The sequence below is a fragment of the Arachis hypogaea genome, chromosome 11 (assembly GCF_003086295.3).
Source record: "Arachis hypogaea cultivar Tifrunner chromosome 11, arahy.Tifrunner.gnm2.J5K5, whole genome shotgun sequence".
NCBI lineage: Eukaryota > Viridiplantae > Streptophyta > Magnoliopsida > Fabales > Fabaceae > Arachis > Arachis hypogaea.
The window spans coordinates 46036462-46047512 of record NC_092046.1 but is presented as its reverse complement, the minus strand read 5'-3'; the positions used below and the strand labels follow the sequence as shown (position 1 = coordinate 46047512).

At 39.5% G+C, this 11051-nt stretch overlaps 1 non-coding gene across 1 annotated transcript; it reads left to right on the top strand.

The window, feature by feature from the left end:
- The first annotated feature begins 9708 nt into the window (after positions 1-9708).
- Positions 9709-9812, top strand: LOC112725807 (small nucleolar RNA R71). Its single transcript, XR_003164890.1, has one exon. It is a non-coding gene; the product is annotated as a small nucleolar RNA R71 (small nucleolar RNA).
- Positions 9813-11051: the final 1239 nt, after the last annotated feature.

Below are 11051 nucleotides of genomic sequence, written 5' to 3'. Positions count from 1 at the left end.
TCAGAATGGACCATCCTAGATATATTTTATGATGGTCTGTTTGAATTATCAAAGATGTCATTAGACCATTCTACAGGTGGATCCATTCACCTAAAGAAAATGCCTGCAGAAGCTCAGGAACTCATTGACATGGTTGCAAATAACCAGTTCATGTACACTTCTGAAAGGAATCCTGTGAGTAATGGGACGCCTCAGAGGAAGGGAGTTCTTGAAATTGATACTCTGAATGCCATATTGGATCAGAATAAAATATTGACTCAGCGAGTCAATATGATTTCTTAGAGTCTGAATGGATTGCAAGCTGCATCCAACAGTACTCAAGAGGCATCTTCTGAAGAAGAAGCTTATGATCCTGAGAACCCTGCAATAGCAGAGGTGAATTACATGGGGGAACCATATGGAAACACCTATAATCTCTCATGGAGAAATCATCTAAATTTCTCATGGAAGGATCAACAAAAGCCTCAACAAGGCTTTAATAATGGTGGAAGAAACAGGTTTAGCAATAGCAAGCCTTTTCCATCATCCACTCAGCAACAGACAGAGAATTCTGAGCAGAACCCTTCTAACTTAGCAAATATAGTCTTTGATCTATCTAAGGCCACTCTAAGTTTCATGAATGAAACAAGGTCCTCCATCAGAAATTTGGAGGCACAAGTGGGCCAGCTGAGTAAAAGAGTCACTGAAACCCCCTCTTAGTACTCTCCCAAGCAATACAGAGGAGAATCCAAAAAGAGAGTGCAAGGCCATTATCTTACTTGGTGTGGTCGAACCCAAAGAGGAGGAGGAGGACGTGAATCCTAGTGAAGAAGACCTCCTGGGACGTTCAGTGACTAATAAGGAGTTTCCCTTTGAGGAACTAAAGGAATCTGAGGCTCATCTAGAGACCATAGAGATTTTATTGAACCTCCTTTTGCCCTTCATGAGCTCTGATGAGTATTCACCCTCTAAAGAGGATGAAAACATTACTGAAGAGCAAGTTGCTCAATATTTAGGAGCAATCATGAAGCTGAATGCCAAATTATTTGGTAATGAGACTTGGGAGGATGAACCTCCATTGCTCATCAAGGAACTAAATGCCTTGGTTCAGCAAACTCTACCTCAAAAGAAATAGGATCCTGGTAAATTCCTAATTCCCTGTAACATAGGCACCATGACCTTTGAGAAGGCTCTGTGTGACCTGGGGTTAGGAATAAACTTAATGCCACTCTCCGTAATGGGGAAACTTGGGATCTTTGAGGTAGAAGCTGCCAGAATCTCATTAGAGATGGCAGACTGATGTGCATAAACTTGATATGCTACGATTTAGGAAATTGCACGATCGGCAAAATTCCCTCCGGCAAGTGCACCGGTTATCATCAAGTAAAAACTCACAATAGAGTGAGGTCGAATCCCACAAGGATTGGTTGAGTGAGCAATTCGGATTAGAAGTATGTTCTAGTTGAGCGGAATCAAGATTTAGATGAGAATTGCAGAATGTAAAATTGCATGAATTAAAGAGCGAGAAGCTAAATTGCTGAAATTAAAAGGGATGGGGTGATTGCATGAATTTAATTGCAGAATGTAAAGAGAAAGTGGTAAATCAGAAATGGGGAGTTCATTGGGTGTTAGGAGATATTGAGATCTCCGAATCAAAACAACTTTTATCCCTTCCTCAACCAATGCATTCATTGAATTTTGCTTGGCAATCTTATATGATTGGATCCCAATCCCTTGGCTCACCAATTCTCTCTAAAAACAAACAAATTCCCAATCCCTTGGTTTAAATGTTCATAAGAAGAGATGATGCTCGATCACTGATTATACCACACAGTTTCATGAACCACAATTTGGTAGGATTACATGTCACAATATCCATCCAAACCCCAATCCAATTCACTGTGAGAAAGCTTCTCTAGCATGAATCCTCCATTCCTTTCCCAAGGTTCCGAAGGATTCCAATTATGGGTAGTTTCTTTCCCAAGACAACTACCCAATGGAATTAGATCGAGAAGCTTTCTAACAAAATTCAAGAGAAAAGATTGAAGAAGAAGATAAAACTATTATTGATTCATTGAATTACAATAGAGCTCCCTAACCCAATGAAAGGGGTTTAGTGAGTCATAGCTCTGAATTCAATTACAAAACTAAAAGAAAATGATCCAAAGTTCTACCTCTCAAAATTCCTCCCTTGCTAACTTAAATTCTATCCTATTTATACACTTTCTAAATTGAGCTTCTGTTGTGTTTCTTGGGCTTTGAGGCCTTTCCCTGATTTCCTTTTGCTTTGGGTTTATGGTCCATAATCCTGATGAGGCTGTGATCCAATTCTGTAACATTCATTGAGCAAACTTAGTGATAAACAAATAATGACACAAGACTCAACAAATTGAAGCTCCAGACTCATCAATCCTTCAGACCCAATCCCATAAACCATGATATTCAATTGGGTTTCATACCATAATATGTTCAAGTTAATGTTTGTGCTCAAATGCTAACTTAACTTCAATATATTTGGCCCAGAAACCCCTTTCAAAAAGTGGCGTTTAAGTTGAAGTTTAAGTTTCAGTTTAAGGTTAAACTGAAACTTAAACGTGGAAATGGAAGAAAGCAACCCAGGAGTGTGAAATGTCGAACACGTTTAAGCTTCAGTTTAAGGTTAAACTGAAGCTTAAACGTGGAAATGAAGAAAGCAACCCTGGAGGAGCAATTGGGTCGAACACGTTTAAGCTTCAGTTTAAGGTTAAACTGAAGCTTAAACGTGGAAATGAGAAAGCAACCCTGGAGGAGAGAAATAGTCGAACACGTTTAAGCTCCAGTTTAAGGTTAAACTGGAGCTTAAACGTGGAAATGCTCCTGGTGCCTTTCTTACTTCTGGCGTTTAACCTCCAGTTTAAGGTTAAACTGGAGGTTAAACGTGGAAATGCTTCCGGGTGAGAAATTGTGTCGAACACGTTTAAGCTCCAGTTTAAGGTTAAACTGGAGCTTAAACGTGGAAATGCTCCCTTGGTGAAATTCTCATTCTGGCATTTAACTTCCAGTTTAAGGTTAAACTGGAGGTTAAACGCCAGTTCCAGCATTTCTTAGCCTTCATGATTCTGGCGTTTAAGCTCCAGTTTAGGCTTAAACTGGAACTTAAACGCCATTTCCAGCATTATATGGTTTGGTAGTTTAAGTTCCAGTTTAAGCTTAAACTGGAACTTAAACTCCACATGTGATATTCAAGCTTCCTTTATTGATTTTGTTGCTTCCTTGCCTAGCCTCTTCTTCCCTGAAATCATCCAAACAATTGCATCAAAGTCTTGCAAAATTTCATGAGAAATCTTCCATTCATAGCATTCAAGTAATATACTAAAAACTCATGGAATTTGCATCAAAATCATACTGTTTGGATGGTTCATTGCTTTGTTATTCATTTAACCATTCTTGGTTACTTTAAGCTCAAGAAAATGCATAAAACAACTAAAACTAACAGAAAAATGCTAGTGAAACTAGCCTAAGATGCCTTGGCATCACAACACCAAACTTAATACTTGCTTGTCCCTAAGCAAGTCCTGAGTTATTTGAGAAGAAAGTATGAAACAGAAAGCAATTACATTGGCTATATTAGCAAGCATTTGAAGTTCATCAAAAGGGGTTTATGCAGAAAGTTGCAGCATCACTTTTTCATTCTTATCAGGTAAGATTATCACTTTTTTATTGCATCCATCAAACACTGCTATGGCCTCTTGTTATTCTTATGTCCTTGGCACTTTTCTCTTCTTTGTTTTTCTTTTCTTTTTCTTAGAGCTCCTTTGCTCCTTGTTTGCTTAGTGTCATGTGTTGCACAAGCCTTTGGCATTTTCTTTTTCTTATCAGTGCACTACACATATCCACTCCAGGCATTTTAGTTCACATTTCTTCTTGAGACATTGGTGCCCAGCACCTCTTTGTGTGACTAAATGTTTTGTATTTAGGTTGCTCTTGATAATGGACTTTTGGTTGATAATCCCGGGTTAGTTAACCCAAGTTACCAAGTGTTGAAACACTCCTCAGAACCTATTCATCCAAGCATATCCTTAATACATAAACACCACAGGCATTTGTCTCAGAAGTTCAAACCATTGGTGCCTAGCTTATTTTCTCAAATTTTTTTTTTGTTTTTTTTTGTTGCCCTTTTTCAGTGGCTTTTTCTTCTTCTTTTTCTTTCTTTTTCATGGCCAAAGACATTTATTCATCAAGATCCATAGACAGTTTTCAATTTCTACACAGAAAATGATAATTCTACACTCTATTTCCAGTGATCTGACTAAACAATCAAGCATGCATACCACCACTTAATTCTACTTGATTTGTCACTAATTGAGCCAAGTTACTTTTGTTCAAACTTTTCTTTTATTTTTGGAAACAGAACAAGCATGGCAAGCATTTGTTTAAGAAGGTAAAGTTATATCCAAACATCTAGGCATTCACTTTATTCAAAGCAATAACAGACAAACATACTAGAAACTTCACATAAAACTTAAATGACTTATAATGAAAGAAAGCTCATAAAGACAATTCACCAATTATCATTTGATTATTAAGGAACGAGACCACCTCTCATTTATTGCCTGGTTCTTCTTGATTCTTGGGATCCTGCTTCTTCTTGCTTCTTACCTCTTTTTGACCACTTGTACTTCCTTTGTCTTTTCTTATGAGCTTTTTCCAGAATCCAGCCTTTTTCATTGTTTCTTCCACTCCTTTTTCAAGGATTATTGCCTTGTTTATTTCTCCTTCTTTCCTCCCTTTGAAATACTCATCAAAAGCTGGGAATGCTGGGTCCATCTTGTGTAGATGTTCCCCTATGTAGTTAAGCTTGATTTGAGAACTGATGTTGTAATCAGCTTGAACTGAGTATCTTGCATTCTGCAAAGTGGTGGCTTCCTTGATTGCCAAGGTATTGGCATCTTGGTGTTGGCATATGTGGCTGAGGGATTCCTGTAATTGTAAATTCTGTTCCCTTTGCAGATCTAAGAATCTTGATTCAAAGTTCCTTTGCATATCCATCATTTTTAGGTGAAAGTCCTCTTGTCTCTCCTGAGACCTCATGTATTGTTGAGACATTCCTTCTATGATTTCCTGCATTCTGCTCATATCCATGGGGTCTCTGAGAATTTGTTGTCTTCTTTCTGGAATTCCTTGCTCTTCTTGCTCTTCTTCTCCTTCTTCTCCTTCTTCTCCTTCTTGCTCTCCTTCTGCTTGTTGCCTTTCTTCATTTCTTCTTTTTGTATGTCTTGGAGCAATTGGGCCAAGAGTCATTCTGTACGCAGTTATGGCCATTCCAGGATATAGCCAATTAGGTCTTTCATCTTCAAGTGGTACTTGGGCATCGATGCATAGTCTAATGATGGTGCTAGGGAAGTGGAGCCAGGATTCAGGGTCACTTTTCTCACTAAACTCTTGTATCTGTTCAGCAATGAGTTTATGAACTTTGATCTCCCCTCCCACCATAATGCAATGTAGCAAGATGGCTCTTTTAGGGACTATTTCTGAAGAGTTTGCAGTGGGTAGGATGGATCTCCTAACTATTGCATACCACCCTTTAGCTTCAGGTGTTAGGTCTCCCCTTCTCAAGACTCTTGGAGCCCCTCTTGTTTTTCTCACCCATTCAGCTCTGATGGCACAAAGGTCTTCAGCAATAGTCGTATAGTCAGGTTCTCCTATCATCCTTTCCTCATAACTTGCTTGGCTGAAACGTATGTTTTTCAGGCCAAGAGTTTTCATGATTGCCTTGGGGCTGAAGTCAACTTCCACCCCTCTCACATAGCTTTTGTATGTGGGTTCCACGGTTGGATCCTCCCTCACTGCATTTGCATAAAACTCTTTCACCAGGTTGATGTTGATTTTAGTGATTGGCTTAGTCAGGAGCTCCCACTTCCTCTTTTTGATCTTCTCCCAAACACCTGGGAACTCATCCTTTTCAAGGTCAAAGGGAACCTCAGCTAGTACCTTTTTAGGTCTCATCCATTCGGCTTGAATCTCATGGAAAACTGATTTGTATTTCCATGCATCGAATTCCCTTTCCTCCTCCATTGGCTGCTTGTCTTTTCTTCTTTTGTGGCTAGATGAGGCTGCCATTGGTTCTTTAGTTTTGGTAAGTGACAAGCTAAAGTTGACAAGGTGAAGCAAGAAGTGTTGTTAGAAGTGTGGTGAGGTTGTTTTCGGCAAGAGATAGTTATGCTATGATGAAAGAAAATGTGCAGGAAGGAGATTTGGTGGTGTGGAACTCGTTCCCCAAGTGGTTCTTTATAGTGCACGCAAGTGAAAAATGGACGGCTAAGGTGATTTGTGAAGGGTGGCTTGATGGTAAATATATGAATTAGGGAGAAGGACGAGTTGCTTTTCATTTTCTTGGAAGTATTCTGAGTGCATTAGGTTGTACATGTAGCTATCTTTTCATGCAGAACTTCCTTTTCCCAAGTGTTAGTTTCAAAGACTTGTGAACTTTCTTTTTGACCAAGCACCGTACCTCCCCCCTTGTCTTTTTCTTCCATTCTTATCCTTCCTTTTGTACCTGCGCAAACAAACAAATTTGCTATCATTTTTTTTTCGGTCCATGTGAATAATGAATAGTACTTGCAAATGTTTTTTTTCATTCTTTTTGAATTGTAAATCACTGATTGACTTCATGAGCTTATAGCCGTGACTTTTGTATGTATGCACACTTATTACTGGACACCAAACTTAGTGTTTGGTAATGTCTCCTGATGACATGAAGTCCATGTTGGTTGTCCTTAATGAATGTGCATAATTCTAATAAATCATAGTCACTTTGGCTCTTTGATCCTAAACAATTTTACTACCTAAAGTAATTGAAATCAAAGTATTAAAACATGCAAATGGTATACTTGTCATGAATTTCTAAATCCAGAGGAACTTCTTGCTTTTCATTAACTGTGTTCTAAAAGGAACACCAAACTTAATGTTTGGTTGTGCACTTTGAATGAAAGATTGAATAAAATTTGAATAAAATTTGGGGTGCCTTCAGGCACACCAAACTTAGAGACTAATTGCATTTTACATGCAATGTTTAGTGCACTCTTTCAACAGTTGTCCTGAGGATTCAAGTTCATGCATAAGAAACCATGCTTTATTAGATGCAAAGCAAAACAATAACGAGTAAGGATACTAAAACATGGGTTACCTCCCATGAAGCGCTTCTTTAACGTCACTAGCTTGACGGTTGTCCCTTGTTAGGGTGGATTGTAGTGCTTGATGTCTTCTCCTCTCACTATGAAAACATCCCCATTTGATTCCTTCATGACTTCTAAATGTTCCATAGAAAGAACTTTCCTGATTGTGAACACTTGAGGGAGCTAGGAAGGAATGGTTTTGAGGCCAGGTGGGATTGGCAGATAATGACTTGATATCACTTTATCTCCCGGAGAGAAACCTTCAGTGGGAATTTTCTTGTTTCTCCACCCTCTTGGCAATTTCTTTACAATTCTTCCCTTTCTCTTGAGGATTTCTTCATTGACCCTTATGCCAGGAGGATCCTTCTGATCTGTTTCTATTGATTCTTGTGGCTTTAACTCTTGCAATTCTTGTTTGCCTTCCAAGGACTGTTTCAGAATTTCAGCTGCTGGATTGCTTTCCTCCAAACACAGATGGCTACTATCATCCTTAGGCTTTTCAGGTTCTGGTTCAGGCTCAGATGCAGGTTTGAAAACATTGAAAATGAGCTGTTCATCATGTATTCTCAAAATTAGCTCTCGTTGTTCTACATCTATGAGCGCTCTAGCAGTGGCTAGAAATGGCCTTCCCAGAATGATAGGGTGTAGGTAGCTTTCCTCCATATCCAAAATGACAAAGTCTGTGGGGAAGAAATAATTTCCCACTTTCACCAGCACATTCTCAACTACCCCTTCAGCTTGCTTCTGAGTTTTGTCAGCCAGTTGTATGATTACATCAGTGGATCTCACCTCATTCAGTTGTAGCCTCTTCATAAGAGTCAGAGGCATCACATTTATGCTAGCTCCTAGATCACAGAATCCTTTGTCAATTTTTGTTTCCCCTATGATGCAGGGGATATGAAAACTTCCTGGGTCTGTTTTCTTAGAGACTATGTCCTTCTTGATGAGGGCACTGCATTCTTTGTTCATTATTACAGTTTGTCCTCCCTTCAAAACTCTTTTCTTGCTCAGCAATTCCTTTAAATACTTGATATGTGTAGGCATCTGCTGGAGAATCTCAAGAAAGGGAATATTGACATGGAGAGACTTAAATGTCTCTAAAAACCTTGAATAGGTTTTCCTTTTTTCACCTCCTCCTAACCTCTGAGGAAATGGTGCTTTTGGTTGGTATGTTTCCAGCATGCCTTTTTGCAGTTCCTTGGCTTGCTCAGTTTCACTTTCCTGCTTAGCTTCTTCCACACCTTCCTTCAAGATTTCTGGCTCCTGTTCTGAGGGTTTGATTCCTTCTTCTTCTGAGACTTCCTTCAATATGGTGATGGCCTTGCATTCTTCCCATCTCACTCCCTTTTGTTCCCCTTTAGGATTCTTTTCTGTGTCACTAGGGAACACTGCAGTTGACTTGGGGGCCTGTTGAGATAGCTCTCCTACTTGAGACTCCATCCTCTTTAGTTTTTCACCATGGTTCCTTAAGGTAGATCTCACATCATCCCTAAAGCTTTTCAACTCACTTATGTCCTGACCCATGTTTGCCAGCATTCCTTCTATCCTGTTTAATTGATCTTGAAATTGTTGGTTCGGATTAGGTTGGGCAGGTTGATTATTTTGGCCATGATATGATGGTTGGGAGTAAGTGTTTTGTGTGGTTTGGTATGATCTTTGGTTGGAGTTTTGGTATGTGGACTTGTTATGTTGGTTTTGGTTGTAAGGTTTGTGGTTTTGTGGTTGGGTTTGTTGGTTCCCCCACCCAAAGTTTGGGTGGTTTTTCCATCCTGGGTTGTAAGTGTTGGAATGTGGATCATATGATTGCCTTTGTTGGTTTCCCACATAGTTGGCCTCTTCCCAATCACCTCCTTCAGTGCTTACTTCCTCTTGATCTTGTGTGTGTATTGCAGCCACTTGCTTTGTTTCTAATTTCCTGGTGAGCTCTGCTAGTTGCTTGGCAAACACCTTGTTTTGGGCTAAAATTGTATCAACATGGTTCAGCTCCATGACTCCCTTAGGTAGCGTTTGGTGGAGAGACAGAGACGGAAAGACTGAGACTGAGAGACAGAGACTAAGAGACAGGGATTGAAATAAATCTCAGTATTCTGTTTGGTGCAAAATGGGAGACATGAATTGAAACAAGAATGAAACTCTAATTTAATTTGCACAAAGGGTAAAATTGGAATTAATTAATTGAAATGAAAGTATTTTAGGTATAAAATGTTATTAAAGTTTCAGTCTCCATCTCTAAAAATTCCAGTCCCCTGTGTCCCTACTTTTTGGAGGTACTGAAATACTGAAATTTTAGAGACAGAGACAGAAATTTTAGTACCAGTCTCTGAACTAACAAACACGATACTGAGTCTCAGTCTCTCAGTCTCTATCTCAGTACCTCAAAACAAACACTACCTTAGTGTTGTGTCTCTCTGAAGCATAGTAGTACTCATTCTCAGCCACTGTCTCAATCACTTCAATGGCTTCTTCCACAGTCTTTTTCCTGTTCAATGAACCTCCTGATGAATGGTCTACAGCCTTCCTTGATTCATAAGAAAGTCCATCATAGAAAATATGCAATTGCACCCAGTCATGGAACATGTCTGGTGGGCATTTCCTTGTCAAATCCTTGAATCTCTCCCATGCCTCGTAGAGAGTTTCACCATCTTGTTGTCTAAAAGTCTGAACCTCAGATTGAAGCCTATTGACCTTTTGTGGGGGGTAGAAACGTGCCAGAAACTTGCTTTCCACCTCATCCCAGGTTGTTAGGCTCCCCCTTGGGAATGATTCCAGCCACTTAGCTGCCTTGTCCCTAAGTGAAAATGGGAACAAGAGCAGTTTATAGGTATCTTCCTGGACTCCATTGGACTTCACAGTGTCGCAAATTCTCAGGAATTTTGTGAGATGTTGGTTTGGATCTTCATTAGCACTCCCACCAAATGAACAATGATCCTCCACAAGTGATATTAGCTGTGGTTTAAGTTCAAAATTGTTGGCCTGAATGGGTGGTTTCTGAATGCTGCTACCACAATTCCCAGAGGTTGGGTTTATGTATGAACCAAGAACCCTCCTCTCAGGAATGGCATTGTTTCCATCAGCCCTCTCATGGTTGTGAACTTCTCTATCCATGTTGAGATCTAAAGCTTCCTCAAAATTGTCCTCATATTCTCCTTTAGATTCCTCTTCTCTCAGTACTCTCTTCCCTCTTGCTTCCCTTCTAAGTCTATGAAGGGTCCTCTCTGGTTCGGTATATGGAGGAGTTGATGTCTCTCCTCTCCTACCTGTCATACAAGAACACAGCACAGGCACCAAACAAGTGAAATACTCTTGGTTAATGGAAGAGTATGGTTAGAGCAGTTGAGGAATTAATTCAATTAGTTAGTGAGTCAGTGAGTTAGTTGCTTGAATTTAAAGGCATAAAGAAAGAAAGCATGTAACAGAGTGCAGAAATTAAAATTCAACAATTAACTTGAACTGAATTAACAAAGCATGAAAAATGCTCAATCTAGTTAACTTCCAATTTGAGAATTGTCAATCGAAAACCAATCCCCGGCAACGGCGCCATAAACTTGATGTGCATAAACTTGATATGCTACGATTTAGGAAATTGCACGATCGGCAAAATTCCCTCCGGCAAGTGCACCGGTTATCATCAAGTAAAAACTCACAATAGAGTGAGGTCGAATCCCACAAGGATTGGTTGAGTGAGCAATTCGGATTAGAAGTATGTTCTAGTTGAGCGGAATCAAGATTTAGATGAGAATTGCGGAATGTAAAATTGCATGAATTAAAGAGCGAGAAGCTAAATTGCTGAAATTAAAAGGGATGGGGTGATTGCATGAATTTAATTGCAGAATGTAAAGAGAAAGTGGTAAATCAGAAATGGGGAGTTCATTGGGTGTTAGGAGATATTGAGATCTCCGAATCAAAACAACTTTTATC